The sequence below is a fragment of the Melanerpes formicivorus genome, unplaced genomic scaffold (assembly GCF_026170545.1).
Source record: "Melanerpes formicivorus ecotype bairdi unplaced genomic scaffold, bMelFor1.0.p_v2 SCAF_28, whole genome shotgun sequence".
Classification (NCBI taxonomy): Eukaryota; Metazoa; Chordata; class Aves; order Piciformes; family Picidae; genus Melanerpes; species Melanerpes formicivorus.
Window position 1 is genome coordinate 449,099 of NW_027142380.1, and position 16,805 is coordinate 465,903.

The 16,805-nt window shown below is 42.6% G+C and overlaps 1 long non-coding RNA gene across 2 annotated transcripts in view; it reads left to right on the top strand.

The window, feature by feature from the left end:
* LOC137449046 (uncharacterized) overlaps positions 1 to 16,399 on the top strand; it is a 59,238-nt gene extending 42,839 nt beyond the window's left edge. For both annotated transcript variants that reach the window (XR_010989306.1, XR_010989307.1), the window contains exon 3: positions 16,370 to 16,399. This is a non-coding gene — a long non-coding RNA (uncharacterized lncRNA). The remainder of the gene's footprint in view (positions 1 to 16,369) is intronic.
* The last annotated feature ends 406 nt before the right edge of the window (positions 16,400 to 16,805 follow it).

The window sequence follows — 16,805 nt, forward strand, 5'->3', positions numbered from 1 at the left end:
CTGGAATCAGGGTTTTTTCACTCTTTTGTGTAGCCACAGCTTATAACTTACATTCTGTAAGAATCAATGCTATTTAGAGTAAATAAATACCATCTTGTATTTGGGAAAGAGATAAAAACAGAGGTATGAGAAAGGTAAATTCTTCTCTTAATGCAAGAAAATGGCAAGGGATCCCAGGACTTTGAGATACTCCTCCAGGTTGCCAATTCTAATCATAACCATCATAATACAGGACTTTGTTATCATCACTCCTACAAAGTAATTCTGCTGTTTACATGCTGCACTGCTGCACACCCCTCAGAAACCTGATGGTACCTTCACTGTGCACTTGAAAGTAGATGTCCCACATCAGCGGCTAATATCTGTGGTAACCCATCCCCTCAATAGCCACTTGATCAGCTGCCTCAACAGATATCAAGAGTAAAGGTTTTGTTCCTCAGGCTGAACATGAGCCAGCAGTGTGCCCAGGTGGCCGAGAAGGCCAATGGCATCCTGGCCTGTATAAGGAACAGTGTGGCCAGCAGGAGCAGGAAGGCCATTGTGCCCCTGTACTCAGTGCTGGTTAGGTCATACTTCGAGTACTGTGTCCAGTTCTGGGCCGCTCAGTTTAGGAAAGATGTTGAGTTGCTGGAATGTGTCCAGAGAAGGGCAACAAAGCTGGTGAGGGGTTTGGAACACAAGCCATATGAGGAAAGACTGAGGGAGCTGGGGTTGCTTAGCCTGGAGAAGAGGAGGCTCAGGGGAGACCTTATTGCTGTCTATAACTACTTGAAGGGAGGTTGTAGCCAGGTGGGGGCTGGTCTCTTCTCCCAGGCAACCAGCACCAGAACAAGAGGACACAGTCTCAAGCTGCACCAAGGGAGGTTTAGGCTGGATGTTAGGAAGAAGTTCTTCACAGAAAGAGCAATTGGCCATTGGAATGGGCTGCCCAGGGAGGTGGTGGAGTCACCATCACAGGAGGTGTTTAGGAAGAGACTGGATAGGATGCTTGATGCCATGGTTTAGTTGATTACATAGTGTTGGATGATAGGTTGGACTTGACAATCTCAAAGGCCTTTTCCAACCTGGTTAATTCTATTCTAATTCTTATTCTATTCTTATTCTATTCCTATTCTATTCTAGTCTAGTCTAGTCTAGTCTATTGTATTCTAATTCTATTTTGATAAAGTGCACATCTACCCACCCTTGCTCCTTTGCATTAGTGTAGTTGGAGCAGAAGTAGAACATGAGCACCCATGTGAGGAGTTTCTTGAGAACAGGGACCACACCATAAGTTTTCATCTGCCTTAGCCAACTCATGGGACAAACCCCAAGACACAGCCTCTCCGCATCAGCTTGATGTGCGTGCGCTGGCAAAGCATCACGGGTGCTTAGGCAACTGTTATCAGATATCTGTTTATAAATACAAGATTCTGAATTTGGCTTGAGTGCTTGAACTCACTAGCAGGCAGGCTTCCCCCCCAACAACAAAAGCACAATAACAACCACCACAAACAATCACTGCTTCACCTCTCCCACATTAGCTATTAATAATGTTAATTTACTTCCTTTGAGAGATACCATATGTTCCCTTTCCTGATCCCTCTAGAGGCATAAGAAAAAAACTAAGGAAATTAGGGAGACTCCATAACACTGATGGCAACATCCAATGTCTTATCAGGCTTCCTGTTGTTGGGAGTATTGTTTTCCTTTAAAGATTAATATTTACAATGGTTACTTAGTTATCTTAGTTCATTTGGTGACCATTAAAGATTCCAGCCATGAATGCGATGAATGAACCTCCTTTTATTTGTCTTTGATGACTTATTTGTCTTGTGCCTTGTCTGGCTGAAAATCAAGGAAAATAATTATTGGGTTGGACTTCTGCTGCCATTTTGTGTGAGGGCCCAAGCACATGTTTCTGTTTGCTTTAGAGTGGGAGCCCTTACCACTGTTTCTGCTGATGTCTGCATGTTTAAAAATGCATGTTTTGTGATTAGGAGCAAAGTTTTCTTAAGCTGCATGCTGTACTCCTTGGGAGGTGGGGAAACAATGTGGGGAAACAAGGATGTTGCACATTTCATATTCCATCCACAACAGCAGGAGCATCCATAAAGGCTCACCAAAGTGCTCTTTGGTGGGACAGAAAAGGCCATGTGCACCTGGCTGCTGCAAACCAAATAAAGAAGGAACAATCCAATCCAGGGCCTGTCCACAGTTTTGCCCTGTGTGTCAGCTCAAGTTCAGAAAGGTTTCTCAGCAAGGGCAAAAGACATAGTAATGTTTTCTCTTGTATTTTTTAGTAAAAGCCCAAAGACACAGTCACTCCACTGTGACACAAATGGAGGTTCCAATCCAGCTGCCTGCTTCCAGACCTACAGGGGCATTTCTAGGCATGCAGCTCTAGGCACAGGGAATTTTGAAGTCAGCCCTGCTAGAGAGGAGCATAAAAATGTCCTTCTACTCACAGGGACATCAGACCTAGCCCTGGAGAACAACACCAGAGAAAAATATGTCCCATATTACAAATCAGTGTATTATAATCAGTGTATTATATATTCAAGAGGAGATGGTCTAGTTATGAGGTCTGTGGTGACAGGTTGGACTCGATGATCCTCGAGGTCTCTTCCAACCTTGGCGATACTGTGATAAATTTGTACCAGGTGCAGCATTACAGCAGAGATGAAGATGGGTACATGGGTGGTTTTCAGCTTGTCCTGTTTTCCTTCTCAGCATGGGCTGAAGATGCATCTTGCTTTTCCCTGGAAGTGGAAGCTTCTATCATCTCATTGTCTGTGAGTGGAGACACTGCAAGTACACTTATGATAGTAGCCCCCAATCTAGTCACCTCTCCATGAATCCTTTCTACCACAGCATATTGATAGTTTCTCAAGTCCTCTAAAACGTAAAGGCCAAGATGACAGGCGAGTCTGTTTGCAGCGCAGAGGAGCGGGGGACTCAGCATGATGTGAGAATCATTTAGTATTGTGTCAGAATGCTGTATGTGAACCACCAGACCCTTGTGAGCAAGCACGTTCTCAGACACAGTTGGCTCCTGGAGAAGGTATAATTTATAATCATGACATTTCCAAGGTTTCTCTCTGGTTTTCTCCCCCTTCCCCCTCACAGTGCTTGCCCTCATCCCACCTGGTGAATATGGGACAGACCATCACAGCTTTTATAGGGGAAGATTGGTTTTCTGGTTTCTTTGCAGGCTGCTGTCTCATCCTGAAACTGGATACCTGATGAGCTTTTATAATGAATTCATTTGCACCATGACAGATGTTTCTGATATGATAAGAAACAAGGCCCAAGGGCCAGAGACGTGGCAGAGCCACTCATGTTCCTCACCTGAATTGCAAATGAGATACTGCTTTCTTATCTGCTGAAAAACACAGGCAACTGCACATATAAATAATATGCCACTAACTGCCAGCTGTTTGTGCCAATGACATTCCTTTTAAAAGAATAGCTCCCCCCCATCATCTGTTCTTTTCCCTCTTGCAGAAAATCTGGAGCTCTTTTGCAAGTGCAGCAGAAGAGATTTTTTTTCCCTCTTTAAGCTGCAGACTTACTTTAAACTAATTATGTATGAGCAAAACCAGCTTCCATATTTATGACACAGGTAGCTTCCAATTCCAGATTTTCAGGGTTCTGTGGGTTTAGTTTTTTGGGTTTTTTTTTTAATGTGTGTTTATTTTGGTTTGGTTTTATTTTGTTTACTTTTCTTATCCTTTTTCTGCACATCTCTGTGACACAAGAGAGAAACTGTCAGTGCTGCCTTTTGTTCCTTGACAAATCCTTTTTACAGGGCTCACTGTCTTTCAGTGGTTTTAGAGTTTCAGTCCTGAATGGTATGGAAGAAAGTTACTCACTGCTTAACTGTTCTTTTTTTTTTCCTTTTAATGTTTCAATATGAAAGGAAATAGTAAATTGCTTCTGTCTTAAGGTTTGTAGAAGGTTGGGGGTTAGATACTTTGCATTTAGGTTGAACATAAAAGCACCTCTAGAATTCTTCTGATGCAGATGCAGAAGCAAGCAGGCCAGCTCACTTGGTAATATCTGCTATTAAATCTCCTTTACTATTAGGTCTTGCAATCAACAGAACATAAAAGCACCACCAGGTGAAGTTGTCCTCATAATTGATCAGCTTGATATTTTATTAGGGTAAAAGTGAAACACTTTTCAGCATTTTGCCTGCTCTAGGCAGAGATGTATTTCTGTTACAAATGACCTTCTGGGAGAACTTGACTGTGGGGACATGATTCATTGGCAGCCTGCTGGTGACAGCTTTGCTTCTATTGTTCTAAAACTCTGGTTTCACATTTCTCCTGTTAGATAAGCTGCAACCATTAACTACACAGTGAGCTACAAATAAAGTGTGATGTAAGAATTAAGCTTGTTATCTGATTGGCAGCGTGGGGCCACTCTTCCAGGTTAAGGGTTTGAGTAGACTTTTTTTTTTTTCCTTTTCTTTTTGTAACAAAACCTTTTCCTTTTATTACATTTCTGAAAGCATTGTCCTCCCAAAAGATAAAATACACTTTTAGAAGCTGCAGCGTGTATATATAGCATGGGCTATAAATAGTCTGGAGCTAGTTCTGCACAGTGCTAGTATGCAGAGATCTTAAGGACAGATTCTGATCTTTATGGCCACTCTGGGGCTACTGAGAAAGACTGGTCTAAAGCGAGGGCGTTTGTATTTAATTCAGTGTGTTCAGATTCATGCCAAGATCAGAATCTGGCTGGGGACTTTAAATGTGTTTTGAGGAATAAAGGATTTTGGCACCCTCGGCTCGGTCCTAGTTTTATTTGGAGATTGCATATCAATCTGTGGAACTGTTCTTTGGGACTAATACCATGGCAAATGAATTCACTCTTAAATGAGGAATGGCTTGATTATTGCGCTAGCTGAAAAATAGGTCTACTTACTCCCACAGCTCAGCTGCTGTAAATGGAGGTACATAAGGATTTACAAAAGGTTGCCATTCAGCTCCTTCTGACAGTAAGATGACTTTCAGCAATTGAATGATTTGTGATAATGTTGATATTCACATAGGCTATTCAACCACCAGGATAAAGACCTCAATGGCTGATCAGTCTCTTTTTCTTCAGGCATAAGCTGGTTACAGGCTGGCATTGGAAATACATTCTCTGGCTGAAACGTTATCTTCCCTGCTACAGTGGGGTAGAGGCCATGGGGAGGCAAAGGAGAAGAAAAGTACCTGTTTATAATAGCCTGTCGACCATGTGTTATCTCTTCTGCTGTAAAATCTTCATGGGACAAAGCACCACAGTGTTACTAAGGGCATGTGAGGCAGGGTCAATGCCAGGCTATTAACCTTACTTAGCAAATTTGCAATAAATACAATAGATCTCCTGTTTCTGCAAGAATTTTTACAGCAGCATTAGAACTCAGTGCCCTCTCTCACATTTGGACTGCATGGAGACAGGCTGTTTGCACCATTTGTTTGTGCCCTTTAATTTCAGTGTGGTTTTGATGCTCAATTCTAGGTGGCTAAATCCTCTTTTTAAGTCCGTCAGGTATGCTTAAGAGAATGAGTCAGGCCACCTGCACAGGTGGCTGAGATAAAGGAGGCTGCTCGGCCTTGGTGGTACACAGCAGATGGCCACACGACAGCCCTGCTGCAGCATTTTGGGGTTTAGTTCTGTTGCAACTTGCTTTGCATGGGATTGCAGAATTCAGCAGAGCAGTTCCTGTTCCTAGTAGTGAATACTCGGTGCCTTTTGGAGTATTTGCTTGAGGTCTGTGGTGATCCTGAACATAACTGAAGGCATCCTCTCTAAGAATGATCTGTCCTCTAAGATTTACACTTAAACACATCAGACTTCCCAGTCACCTTTACCAGCCAGTTTGTTTATCAAAGTTCTCAGCCACTCTTGGAGCAGGACTTGACACCTACTTGTACTTAGTTTCCCTTATGCTGTCCTTACAGCTCTCAGAGGCTGTAGAAGAGGGACAGGAGAATCAACAATGCATTTTGTATCCTCCTTCCAGCTTGTGAAATGCTGCAAATGGACCATTCTGAAATCTGTTGCTGTGCGGGGCCCACTGTGGACGCTGAGAAGCAGAGCACATCTTAGAGCTATCTTCAGGGTGCTCCAGTTGATACCAGAGAAAAGGAAGGGACATGCAAGATCAAAACATCACTTTGTCCCTCTAAAACTGCTGTGCCACTCTTTCTGTCCTTGCTATGCGTAAGCCACTAGGATATCTGGGAATAGGGATCTGCTTTTCCATCCATACACTGATGCTCCCAGAGCAGTGACACACAAATTTTGAAATTCAGAAGGCATAAAATCTAAAACCACACTAGTGCCCCTCACTCAAACCTCATAGCTGTGAGCTCCTCTCAAACCCGCCAGGCAGTAGCCAGGGACAAGGGGAGCCCCACTGCTCTTCGTAAGAGGTAGCTGAGCTCACCTAGCAGTCTCTGCTACCCTCTTGGGTTTAGCTCTGGTTGTGCCTGTCCATGTCTTCCTCCATTTTTCATGACCTCATCAGTCTCTGTTGCTTCTTCTGCAGAGATGCATTTCTTGAAACAGCAGGGTCTGATCAGGTTTAATCCCAGCTGCCTTCTCCAGTTCTGCAACCTCACACAGTTTACTTGTGTCAATTCATTGAATTCAAACCTACATCTGAGCACCTCTCACTTCTTACTCTTAGTTCTGGTGCTAGCTGTGGAAACATCTCCCTCTGTCTTCAGTTTGTTCCAAGCCAAGAAGGGATTTCCTGTGACAGACATAGCTCTGTTATTCATCTAAGCAAGTCTGAGTATTTTCCCAAAGAATTTGTGAAATACTCTCTGGGTGATCAATGGCACAAGCATGTGACTCCAAGTAACTGTGCAGCAAGCTATTTTAAACAAGTATCTACTTTAAAAGCAAGTCTGAAAGACTGTCTGGTGTTAGAAAGCACTTAATTTAGGGAAGTGCCCATCTCGTGAGTATCACATTGTAAGGCAATATTGCAGCATTCCTCAAGGGTAGGGCACAGAAATAGGTTCTGCTTTTGTGCATGGCAGATATTGAATGTAAATGTGTTCAAACACAGGTTCAAAACCCCATAGCCTGTGCTATCTTTTTATTTGTTTGCTTGTTTTTTTTACCCTGCCTACTTGACCCCAGCATCTCTGGGCTGTCCTGTTGATTCATATAATCTTGTGTGTACTAGTTTCAGATTCCCTGGTCTTGTTTCAGCATTGGTGCCTTTCAGCACCTTCAAAGAAAGTTGTCTTAATTTCATCAGCCTCTAAGGTTTTAGCATCATTATCATTTCCAAGATAGAGATAAAATGTTTCTATTTTGGGGATTGAAGATTTGGTGTCTCAGATGTGATCTGTATCATAATATAATATAGTCAGGCTTCTTACTTTGAGAACTCATGCAGTAAGACTCACTGCTGTCATGTTGATGCCTAGCTGCACTGGTTTTCCATATCTGTCTATTCAGCTGGTTTAGGGTAAAAAGTAACAAACTGGTGAATTAATCTTTTTGCATTCTTATTTCAAAAAGTTCATTTCCTCCTTTCCAGGACTACATGGATTTTTCAGTTTCACAAATTAGATCTTGTCTAGATCTTTTCCCTTCAACAGTCACGCACAAGGTCCCATGAACTTCCTGACAGTTATTCTTACTCATAATTACAGATTTTTAGTGAATTCACTTGCCATTTTGCAGGATCCTTCCACCAGCTGCTTTTTTCCCCTCTATGTAGTTTATGTAGTTAATGGGCACATATTCAAAACTGATAAATGAGTAAACTGAGCAAACATTATTATCTTTTCAGTAATAAATCAAGCAGAATGGGTCCCTTACCATCAATTTATGTACAGTCCTTGGCAATGGGAACCTTACCAACATGTGCCAGCTCAGCGTTCACTCCTCTGAGAGGAGGGCTGTCAGAGCAGCCAGAAAAGTTCACTTTAGACTTTCTCTTCATCCCTTGCTTTGCAGCTGCTACATGATTGCACAAGACTTCCTTTTAAAAAAGGTATTTTAATCTTTTATGCACTTTTCTAACGTCCCCTCGATCCCTTCCCCAAATTATTCTTGGTTTGTGGGGGCCTTCTGGTACCCTGAAGTCTGAAACATATATATTGAAGGTATCTCTTGCAGTCTTGTTTGCACTGGCAGTTCTAGAAGAGACCTAGATCTCTATGATTATGTGTGTGTTTGAAAACTATGGTGGAGATATCATTGAACTTCACTCCCTTGTCCTTTGACTCTACCTTTTCTGAAAAGTGTTTGGCAGTGCCATATTCTAGTGGATCAATAACGCCTCTGACCTTGCCACTAGAAAATAAAAAGATTCCTGAATGAGTCTTTGACAAGAGCGAATCTACCACCTTCCAACACTCCCACATGCTGTTTGATGTTATTGGATGAGAAGGAAGAGCCCAAACATGAGCTGAATGGTCTTGTAATCTTCAAGAGAAGAACCTCTGCTTCAGGCTGAAGGAACCTCTTTCCTCAAAGGCCCCTTTGTGTTTTCTTGGAAGCATTAGAAATGTTGCACCTGTACATTCATCCCCATATGAAATCTGCACTTCAAAGGGTGCTTCCATACATCCCTGAAATGAGCCTGTGCATGTGACAATTCATTTGAGTTTAACCTGATTGCATGGATGCTGTGTATCTGCAATTGGTTTTTCAGCTGTGAACCTTTGACAGTGGACCTTCTCTCCAAAAGGATGATTAACCTCCTACACAGATTAAAACCTTTTCAGTTGTCCACCTGCACTTTTTAAACTAAATTCCATTAAATCTGTACAGAGCTGGGGACTACCAATCCTCTTTTAATGTGTATTATTAGGATAAAAAAAAATAAAGATTATCTTCATTTTGATATCTCTTTTCTATTTAGCAGTACAGTTTTTCTCTCTCTGTAGAACATGATCCATGATGATGCACGTTTTCTGACCATGAGGATGGATTCATATCTGCAGATTTGGGATCTGTCCAATGCTGCATCCTCTCTGCCAGAAATTTTAATTCCATCCTAGTTGAAGCAAATCCAGTTCTGGGGTTTTGTGTTTGTTTGTTTTGTTGTGGGTTTTTTTTTGGGAGGGGGGTTGTTTGTTTGTTTGTTTGTTTGGGGGGAGGGGGTTGGTTTGGTTGGTTGGGTTTTAATTTGGTTGTGTTTGTTTTGCTTTTGTTAGTTAGTTAGTTAGTTTAAAAAAAAGGACAAAATTTAACTGCAAGCATGGAACTCCCCCCAAACCTGTAATCTCCTGCCTCTCTGAAGCTTCCTGGCTGAAACAAGAAATGTCTCAGGCAGATTTATTTCAGAGTATGCTTAATTCTGTAGCAATAACCACACCGGCTTCTTGAGCCTGATCACTTTGACATCTCCACCAGTTTTCCATGTCATAATGGCACTAGAGAAAGCGAAAGGCAAACCTGACCTTGGTGCACTCTTATGAACACAATGTGTCAACAAAATACAGGAAGAAAGAGAAAGCCATTTGCAATTCAGTAGGGATCATTGGCCCTTCTGAAAGTGCTGTGATGGTCTCACGCAAATCATTACAAGCTCAAACAGGAACTACTTGCTGATGGAGTGCTCTGGCACTCACCAAGTTTCATTCTAACAAAGCATGACTTAGTTTTCCTTGTTTGCTGGCCTGCACTGTCAGGCCGTGGGGCTTTGCCCTCATATTTGAGGGTAAGAGAAGCCCTGATGTTGTCTTCAGTGGTTGCCTTTCATGCTAAAGCATTTTCACCCTAATCTCTTCTATTGGCAGCAACCAAAGTCAGATGTTTAAACCTTCTATGGAGGCTGAATAATTGCAAAAAGAGGTTTTACCTAACTGCCTCATGTACTCACACGTGCCTGAGTGGTGCAAAGCCACAGACATCAAATGTCTTTCTTTTCCCTGTCTCCTCTGCTGGTCTTCAGCAATTTGATGTCCTTCAGCTGTATGTACAGTGGAGGTTCCTTTCATATACTTATACTAACTGGTTGCCTTTGGACTTGAGATTTACATTCTGCATTTTCCCAAGGCAGGTATGAAGGCTGGCCACTCCCAGGTGCTACCACTGCTGCTCAGCTTCCACTTTACATTCCCCAAATTCCATCCTGGTGTGTCTAGGCAGATATCTCTTGGCTGTTAAAACTGAAAAACAGTGACATTGAAATACACTGAGATGAAACAGCCAAAAAACCTGCTTTAGGTTTAGAGTAAGAGAGCACCACATGAGAGAGAGAGCCTCTGGGCAGCAAAGTGAAAGGCTGAGTAGAGATATGATGAGAAAATAGGAGAAACAGGTAGTTGAAAAATTACCAGTTATTTTAATTCCAGGGAAATTCCAAAGCAGGACTGGCTGCAGCACATCCAAAGTGCAAATTTTTGGAAAGTTTTTAATAGTGTTTTCAAAATCTGTTCAAACCACTTTACTACCTTGGTTTACCAGCAAGCAAAGATGACAAAGCAGAGTTAGAAATGTGAACATTAAAAATTCCACTGACCACATATTCTCAGTGACTGTAGGGAAAGGCAAACTGATGTGCAGAGAAGCAGCTGTGAGGGTTCATGCAGTTGTGTGGGTGAAGCAGCAAGGATGCCCATGTGGCAGATGAAAATGTGTTACTGTATAAGAAGTGGTCTGAGTATGGTATCTGTTATATCTGAATGACTGAGACATGCAAGTAGAGAAAACAACAATGCTCCGCAGAGAAGCAAAATCTCTGCTTCATCCAGGCACAGCTGAACTTTGCAGCCAAGTGCTTAATGCCATACCAGGTCACTTGGGATATAATTGTCTCTAACCAGAACAGTCAAAAGTTACAGAGTTCACTATCTGTTGGCTGAGTGACACCCAGAAATTCTTTCCAGACTTACAAACAAGCAAAGAGACGAGTTTGAACCTGAACTTCAGGGTAATCACACCACTCAGGAGCGTAAACAAACATGGCATCAACTAGAAAATTATTCTCGAGGCGTCACTTTTGACTGATCCAGATGAGAAGTTTCCAAAGTCAGGGTCATGACCCTTAGGAGTGCTGATGGAAGAGAAGTCAGGAGCCCGGAAATGAGGTTGAGAGCTGACAAGCTTGGGAACTGCTGATGTAGACAGATGAATGGTCACAACAAGGCAAGTCCCCTTGGAATACCTTTTTTCCCCCCTCTTCTGCCTCAGTAACTTGAGCAAGTTTTAAATCTGACAAGACTAGCTTGTTTATAGCAAGCTGCTGTATTTTTAAAAGTAGATCTCTGGAAATTAGTCCAAGATGATTAGGGAGATGAGAGCGAGGGAAGCTCTGAGGCGTAGGATGTGGGACAAGGAGAAGCAGAGGAGAGGCAGATCTGTGGGAAACAGGATCTGCCAAGCAAAAGTAAGACTCAGTATTGTCAATGGAATGAGATGGATGGTTTTTAAGTTATAGTAAAATTTTAGAGTGTAACCTGGAAGGTCTTATTCCTCTTCCTAGACATTTGAGAGGTGTGCTTGCACTATTGCTGTATAAGAAGTCCCTGGTGATGAGATGAATACCTTGGTGTGGAAGCTAACCTAGGTTTTGGTGAATTAATGTATGTCCCAAATAAGGTCTGTACAGCTAATGGATACAGAGAAGTAAGGTAGTTATCTTTGAGCCCGTCTCCAAATTACTTCCTTTGCTGTCCCTGAGTTTCAAAAGCTACCAAAGTTAGGCCCTGAATTTACATCTGTAAGAGCAAACCACTCTTATTTGGAACTTTAATGGTTTGTTTTAGAATACTCATACTATGAAATAAATGTGGAAAATGCCAGCAGACCAGAAAATTAGTGTGGCATACACTACTGATTTTGTGTTTTATCATCATTAAGAAAAACATTGTCAGTTTTAGGAGCTTTTGATAAAGGTCTTTAAAATGTTGGCTACTGGAGATTTTTCACATCAGCAGTAATAAGCAGTTGTTAGTGGTATAAATGCTTAGCCCAGACCAGGGACTCATAGTGCTTCAGTTTCATAGTTTCATAGTTTCATTCAGGGTTGGAAGGGACCACAAGGATCATCTAGTTCCAACCCCCCTGCCATGGGCAGGGACACCCCACACTAGATCAGGCCGCCCAGAGCCTCATCCAGCCTGCTCTTAAACACCTCCAGGGACGGGGCCTCGACCACCTCCCTGGACAACCCATTCCAGGCTTTCACCACTCTCATGGTGAAGAACCTCCTCCTCACATCTAGCCTGAATCTCCCCACCTCCAGCTTCATTCCATTCCCCCTCGTCCTATCACTACCTGAGATCCTGAGAAGTCCTTCCCCAGCCTTCCTGTAGGCCCCTTTCAGATACTGGAAGGCCACAATGAGGTCACCTCGGAGCCTTCTCTTCTGCAGACTGAACAGCCCCAACTCCTTCAGTCTGTCCTCATAGGAGAGGCGCTCCAGCCCTCTGATCATCCTTGTGGCCCTTCTCTGGACACATTCCAGCACCTCCACATCCCTCTTGTAATAGGGGCTCCAGAACTGGACACAGTACTCCAGGTGGGGTCTCACCAGGGCTGAGTAGAGGGGGAGGATCACCTCCCTCGACCTGCTAGCCACACTTCTCCTGATGCAGCCCAGGATCTGATTGGCTTTGTGGGCTGCAAGTGCACATTGAGAGCTCATGTTGAGCTTTTTGTCCACCAGCACCCCCAAGTCTCTCTCCTCAGGGCTACTTTCCAGCCAGTCACTGCCCAGCCTGTATTTGTGCCTGGGATTGCCTCGACCCAGATGCAGGACCCTGCACTTGCAGCTCTGTTTCTTGGAAAGCTCCGCAGCACAACCTTGTGAGCATCAGACTGCTGTCACACATCCAGTGTCAGGGTCTCTGCTGTACAAGTCTCTTTGTAGCTAAGCCTCTGAGTTTTGTGTAAACCTGCCAAACTCTCCTCTGAAAATAAACAGAGTGCTGGTAAGTCAGGTGGGCTGTTATAACACCATACTAGCATCTGTACAAAATGGGTAGCTTGAACAATCCCAGAGCACGAGGAGACAAGGAAAAGATTTGGGACAATTAGGAGGGAGTATAGCATTAGCACAGGTTCAAGTCAGGGTAGGAAATGGGCCTGGAGGCTGATAAGCCAAAAGAGACCATCGTTGAAAAGCAAACATTAAGTCTGTGTGGTGCAATACCTAGCTGTGACTACGTGCTAAGTACAACGCAGAAGTAAAGTCAATACCGTTGTGTGGTATTTATTTTGTACCCTTATGTTGAGAGATATTCACAGACAGGGAGAGTTTTGCAGCCAGTAGGATTTCCTGGGTGCTCTCAGGCTCAATAATGGATCCAGTGACGAGCAAAGTGCTATGAGCCAATGCTGGCCACACAGTAAGGCAAAACCAAGTTCCCTGTTTTCTCTGATTACTATTACAGGGACTAAAATACTGCCCCAGAGCATAGATGCTAGTAGACAGGAAGCCAGGAGATGAAACTGTGAACTAGATCCTTGAAAGCAAGAAGTAAGATTTCCTGAGCCTTGACCTCACTGACAGGGCAGGCTGAGGGACTTCTGAGCAAGGAAACTCTCTGATGCTGCTTGTTTCTATCAAGATAAAGACTTAATGAACCTTTTTATGACTGAATGACTTTATGCCAAGCCTGTACAGCTTCAACATGACCTTTGAGGGTCTCTTCCAACTCAATGCAGTCTGTGAATCTGTGTAATTGGTCAAGCAAATGATGCCTAATCATCAGGTTTCATGCCAAGGACACTGGGAGCTTTGCTCTTGAGGACACCTAGTTTTGCAGCATGATCCAAACTGAATTTGTATGTAAGGCTTCATGTGTGTATCTCTTGAGTGCAAGCCATAAGAGATTGTTCATTGTCATGCTTCAGACATGACCAGATTAGTGCAGAGCCAGTCTGCATCTCTGGTTCAGGTCATGCAGCATGGACCAGTCTCCACATGTTTCTTTTCAGAATTTAAACCAATCCTTTGGTTTGTTGGAGAAATTTGAGCGCTTATTTTCATAATTACCTTTAGTTTTGGAGCTGCTCTTGAGGCTATTTGGAATCCATTGAAATATGTTGAACTCTAAATCAGAGGTTTCTCTGTTTCATGTTAAACACACAGAAATCCAGTATGAGATTTCTACTCCAGTCATGGAAATTAACTTAAACTTCTAAAGCAGCACTGTGTTTTCTTTTAAGACACTGCTAACTCCTACTTAGTGCTGAGCTCAAAATACACAATTTCAGGCAGGCTATGTTTCCTAAACATTTCCCCAAATACCTTTTTCCAGTCTGCAGAATAACCCAGGGGAAAAGAAAGCACAGATCTCATTGTGATGCTTGAAACTGTCGTAGTTTGCACATGCAACCCATGACCACACAAAGTAAGGAAAGGCTCTAGGGTAGGGGCATGTTACAGGATATTCACAGCCAGCTTGTGTCATGGCTTAACTGATTGGTGACTTCAGAACGGTAATAATCTAGCCCTGTAGCTGACCTAGTCCATCTCCTTAGGTACACTTAATCTCCAGTGTACTTGAAAGTAGATTTGTTTGGTTCTTTTTCCTTGATGCAATCTGTAAACATCTCAAGGTACATGACATCCCCTTTGCAGGGGAATGTTTCTGGAGGACGGACAGGAATTCTTGATTCTTAGATGCAGTCTGACTGTTCTCATTCTTAGTTATTCTTGTTATTGCTGATTATAGAGCTCATCTTCATGATGACATTCCTAAAATAAACTGTTAACAGGTTCACATGTCAATTGTTAATAGATAATGTAGGGGCTCATTCCTGGCCTCTTAACTGAGCTCCTAGATACCAAAGGGAACTTTTCCTAGGCATAAATCCCACCACCAACAAAACAAAACAAACAACAAACAAACAAACTGTTTTCAGCCTATCAGAAAGCCCATAAGCCTTCAGAATAACCCCTTTACCTGAAATGTAATGCTCCTGGTTGAAAGCCAGGCATGATAAAAATGACAGACTAAAAACATGGGAAAAAAAACCCACCCACACCAATCCAACCAACCAAAAAACCGAACGGGCTCTTCTTGCTGCAGGCCATTGTGGAGCAGAGCTGTAGAAACAGATCAGTTCACTTAATGAAATGCCACTGGACTATAAGTTTTCTGTTTGTAGCTAGTGGAGTCTTTTTTTTTGGTGTTGTATTCCATTATTGTCAGGGCTTCTCCTAAGCAGCTGTGACCTTTAATCTCATTATGTATGGATTTGTGTATGTGAATGTGACATACGAATTTGTTACCAAGATACTATTTGAGGCAAACATCCTAGGGCCTTTCAAGTTGGCAGGCTGATACTGATTTCTGAGTCATCTCAGCCCAAAATATTATTTTGTATCTTTGCAACATTTTGGGCTGCAGAGGGAACATCAACCACCTTATGTGTCTGATGCTATCAGGTGCTTTCCATTAGGTTCCTGTTGCATATCCTAGAGACAGCCAGACAGGAGCATGAGTCTGGATACGAATGGCAATGAAGATTCATTTTATTTTATCAGAAAGGTGGAGCAGCTCACCTAACTTAAGGCAACTGATCTATAGCAGGATAAGGCCTTGACAAGTTCTTTCAAGCTTGATGTAATTTGCATCTTCTCATTTGCTGCTTTTCTCATCTCCCTTCTCCTTTCCTATTCCCTGTATATTGCTATATTGCCTGAGTTTATACAAGCACATACTGCTACACACAGGTTTTTCTGCTGCAGCTGGTCCATTTCTGGAACTGGGAGGACTTGTGGCAGATCCAGGAATGGGTATCACTCAACACAGAGACCTTCTGTGAAATAGCCTGAGTGGGGACTAAGATGTGTCATGGTTTCTGTTGCATTGCCAATCCCTCGTTTCTAATTTTATGTAATAGTGACTGATAATGAACAGCCTGGTAGCTAATTCTGAGAGTGGCCTTTAATGATAGGAGGTTAATAAATGGCAGGAGAGTCACTTCCAGTCCTACACTCCTTCAAAGAATCCTTTAACAACGCACAGTATTTCTTGGTGCTGCATAACCTCTGTTTCTGAATTTCAGCAGCAGCTGAGGCTTTCTTTTTTGTCTTACTGGAGTCACTGAGATTGTTTTGTTTGCCAGGGAAGTGCATTTAAAGGAAAAATACTAACATGTGTTGAACAAAAGCCCTTTAAAGCATTTCTACCCAATCTGAGGCATGACTTCTCAAGATCTTGCAGAGTGTCTGTAGCATAGCCAGCTGCAATATTAATGGTGCCTTAATGAAAAAGTACCACAGCTCTGTAACTCTCTTATAGTAGATAAATTTTAGATGGCATATTCAGCACAAATAATTAGCAGGATTTATACTGCATTTTCTTCATAAAGGATGAGTCAGTTCTCCCACACTCAGAGCATGTGGAAAATTTTCTAGAGAAAATGCAGCTGGGTGTGCTTAATTATTATCATCTCGTTTCAGTACTTTTTTTGTCGTTGATGACAACTGCACCATAAATAATGAAACAGATGAATTTTCATACCTTTGTGCCAGTACATCCCAGCTTTCTAAAGGATGGTTATGGCTGAATATTGCAATTTTAGAAGATAAGCATAAGGTAAGAAAATTGTTGGGTTGTTTTGGTTTTTTATATTGGGGGGGGGGGGGGGGGGAGAGAAGGGTGGGGAGAGCAGAGCAGAACTTTACTGAGAAGTACCTCACTTGCCAGCAATCAGAAAGTGGAATTCTTACACATGTTTACAAGCACAGGAAGCTGAACTTCAGGAAGTCACATGCTTTCCAGTAACAGCCCATATATAGATGATGAAAGCAACGAAAAAAAGCTTGCTGTTACAAGTCCTCTGGAGCTGACATGTATTATCTCTGTGTAGCCATGCTCCCACGTGTACAGCAGAAG